The sequence below is a fragment of the Octopus bimaculoides genome, chromosome 1 (assembly GCF_001194135.2).
Source record: "Octopus bimaculoides isolate UCB-OBI-ISO-001 chromosome 1, ASM119413v2, whole genome shotgun sequence".
Classification (NCBI taxonomy): Eukaryota; Metazoa; Mollusca; class Cephalopoda; order Octopoda; family Octopodidae; genus Octopus; species Octopus bimaculoides.
In genome coordinates this window covers 163,162,263-163,166,412 of record NC_068981.1, presented here as the reverse complement: position 1 = coordinate 163,166,412, position 4,150 = coordinate 163,162,263, and the positions used below count along the sequence as shown (strand labels likewise).

The 4,150-nt window shown below is 34.8% G+C and overlaps 1 protein-coding gene across 9 annotated transcripts in view; it reads left to right on the top strand.

The window, feature by feature from the left end:
* Positions 1-4,150, top strand: part of LOC106874257 (pre-B-cell leukemia transcription factor 1) — a 465,063-nt gene that overhangs the window by 255,652 nt on the left and 205,261 nt on the right. The window lies entirely within an intron of this gene.

The following is a 4,150-nucleotide window of genomic DNA, read 5'->3' as shown; positions in this document are numbered from 1 at the left end:
AAATTTTAATTTTTATATTTTCTTTTTCTCATGTTTGAATTTTATTTTTTATTCCTCTACTAAAATTATATCACTAACATATGACTATTGCTACTATTACCATTGCTGCTGCTGTTACTACTACTACCACTATCACCATTGCTGCTGTTACTATACCACTACTACTACTACTACTACTACCTTCAACACCAACACCTTTCCTTAAACAAGTGATTCAAACTTGATGTTATATGTTTTATACTTAATGATGTAGTTAATTTAACCACAGGCCATGTTGATCAAGCAGATCTATGTTTCTGAGGTGTTCCAACCATGGCCATCCTTTATTATTTTTTTCACACAAACTTTTAAGTAGGACTAAATTTTCTAATCTATTCTTCTTCTTTTTCCTTTTAAGATCATAAGTTATGATTCCAGGAAAGATTTGGTTACTATTTTTATGCAGATGAAGTGACAAATTAGAGGCTTCCTTGATGCTTCAGTAATTAATAGTTAATGCATAACACATGCATTACTACTAAACACAATGCCTTATTTAACACATATAATACATTACAATGCATTAGAATACAGCACAACTACTTCTATATTGTAAGTTTGATGAATCAAATCTTACCTGGAGCCTCACATCACAACACACACACACACATGTGATTTCGATAAATAATATCAATATTTCATTTATTTATACCTCCTTAGATTCTTAAGCCCAGCAGCTCTTGGTGCTTTCTAGAATTGTATCCTGTGCATTATGATGTATGTATCTGTCTGACTCCTTCCCACTACACAGACAGACAGTAGCTATCACACTAGCACTGGCAAGTCCAGTTGCTCTCCCTGTCTCCAATGCACAACAACATTGCTGCTGCTGCTGGCAACAATCTATTTGCTGTAAATCTGCAATTTTTAACTTGGGGAGAGAATTTCTTCCCTGGAGGAAATTTCAAGATTGTGGGGTTAAATTTGTGGATTTCAGTGGGGAAATAATTTTTAGGTTGAGAAGTCCTCTATCAATATTCACACTCAGTTTTTGCTAGATTTATTTTACTTATGTTTTATTCCAAGGATTCTAGTTTGATATAAAGCTGTGTTATATGCAAGGTGGTTTTCTTTTGCCTATGTGAAGGAGAAACAGTTGATGAACTGGACAAGGGAAATCACTGGATCCACTACTGCCTAGCTTAGTTATTTATCATGAACCTTAGGTTTAGATAATAGATTATGAAAAGATGTTTTAAAATAACGTGGGATAATTTGCCAGTGGATATCAAGACTCCTTTCGCTATAATAATACATGACAGGTACTTATTTTATTAACCCCCCAAGAACATGAAAAGCAAAGTGAATATGAGGGTATTTGAACCCCAAAACACATCAAGGTCGGCATTTTAATGCTACTTCACCACTACGTACTACTACTACTGCTACTTAAAAATGACAATAATGATTGTTTCTAATTTAGACACAAGGCCAGCAGCTTTTGAAGACTGTGGGTGGTGGTCAGCAAATGCAATCAACAGCAGTACTTGTGTGACACGTGATTTTATCAACTCAAAAGGATGAAAGGCACAGTTGACCTCAGAGGGATTTGAGCTTAGACCATAAAGCGATGGGACAAATACTGCCAGACATTTTTTTTTCCTAAACACTCTTTTGATTCTGCTAATTTACTATCTTAGTAGTTATAAAATAATAATCCTTCCTGCTATTTTGTGGGAGGGGACCAGTCGATTACATTGACCCCAGTGTTTCACTGGTACTTAATTTACCAACCACGAAAGGATGAAAGGCAAAGTCGACCTCAGTGGAATTTGAACTCGGAATGTAGCGTCAGATGGAAAGCCACTAAGCATTTTGTCCAGTGTGCTAACAATTTTGCCAGCTCACTGTAATAATGATAATAATAATAATAATCCTTTCTAATATAGGTACAAAGCCTGAAATTTGGTGGGAAAGGACTAGTCGATTACATCAACCCCAGTGTTTAACTGGTACTTATTTTATCAACCCTGAAAGGATGAAAGGCAAAGTCAACCTTAGCAGAATTTGAACTCAGAACATAGCGACAGGCAAAATACCACTAAGCATTTTGTCCAGCATGCTAACCATTCTACCACCTTGCTGCCTTTATTATAATAATAATAACAACAACAACAACAACTTTTGGCACAAAACAAGTAATTTTGAAAGTAAAGTTAGTCAATTATTTCAATCCTAATACCTGAGTGCTACTTATCAACATCCAGAGGGATGAAAGGCAAAGTTTACTTCTGTGAGATAAGAACTTAGAATGTAAAGAGCCAGAGGAAAATACTGCTTGGCATTTTATCCAATATTCTAATGTTTAAGCTAATCCATTGCCTGATTAAATGTTTAACGACAGGACATAGCTAGAAATTACGGAGAGAAGTAAGTTGATTATATCACCCTTTGTACTTGATGGGTACTTTATTTCATCAACTTCAGAAAAATGAAAGGATAAATTGATCCTGGTAAGATTTGAACACGAGAACAAAAACGTAAATACCACAAGGCATTTTTGCCCAACACTGTTGATTCTGTAACTCACCAACCTAGTAATAATGGTTTATTACATTTTACCCAATTCATAATAATATCAATTGATATAGGAATGTTTGAAATGAGATCACAATATGACTAGTATTTACTGTGCCCATACAAATGAGAGGCAGAGTACTCCTTCAACCCCTGCAGGTTTTCTGTCCAGAATATAGAAGATTGACATTAAATACTGTTTGCTTAGTGCAAGAGACTATATAATCATTGTAGTGTAATCTAGGTCTACATGCAACCTTTTTAAGGTGGTACTGCGGATTTGAAGCAACTTTAGTTGCCGTTTCTTGTAGGCTCCCTCATAGCAATGAATATAAGTAAGGCATATGCAACCTTTTTAAGATGGCACTGTGGATTTGAGGGAAATTTAGTTGCCATTTCCCGTAGGCTCCCTCATAGCAGTGGTTATAAATAAGGCATATGGTACATTTCCACTTTTAGAATTTGAATGCATAATATTTAATTCGAACATCTCCCGGGGATCTCTATTAGAATTAATAGATGTTGTTAACTTTATGGTTTGTTGAGTACTCCTAATGTTTTTAACCCTCCAACTTTCAGATTAGTCTGTCAAATGTAATGCCTATTTATTATCTCCACCTTAGCGAAGGTAGAGATATTGTTTCCAGTTGTGTTTGTTTGTTTGTCTGTGGACAAGAACCTCTGGATGGATTCGATGAAACTTTCAGGGATGTTTGGCCTCGTGACTGACACAAACTGATTAGATTTTGGGATTGATCCAGTACTGGACAAGAATTCTGGATTATTTTTCCTGTTTTTTTACTTAATTTTTGAAAGCAGTCGGGTTCATTTTTAGTATCCTCCTTTGTGAGAGCACTTGAGTTTATTTCAGATATTCTCATTTTAAAAATCATCTCTGGCTAATCATTGAGTGGACGTTGGTGTTGCCTTGGCAGAGGTTTGTGCTCTCTCAGTGTTCTTGTTTACATTGTTTTACATTACTCATGCATAATCTTCAATATGATTATTTTTAGAATGACATTGTAGAGTAGGTGTGAGAGGCTGAACTTGGCCAGTTTGAACTTAAAACAGGTAGAATGTTTGGGTTAAATATAGCCAGTTTATACACTAAAGGACTAAAGCAAGTATGAAACTAAGGTGAACATCCTTATGAAATAATGATAAAAAAAAAACCTATCTTAGTTTCTTGTCTGCAATAATGGAATGAAGAGATTTTTTGTTGAAAAAAGACTTAGGTTTTTTTGGGTTTTTTTTCTTTTTATTCAACCAATTTCAGTAGGGCTTATTAACAACAACAACATGATGAAGATTTGAACATTAATCAAAAATTAAATATTGGATCAAGTATTTCTTCTTTTTCATTTATAGAACTGGATGGGTTAAACTGTACCATAAATTATATCCCCCCCCCACCACCACCATCACCACCACAACTACCCCTAATCTTCTCCACCCCCTCTTTCAGGTAAATAAAACCTAGCTTCTCAAACTTTCAACAACGAATTTCTTTTTTTTCTCAAGATGATTAATTTGTTGAAGAGAAATAATTTGAAAATATGGATTTAATTTTAACCCTTGCTTTTTGTATTCTGTG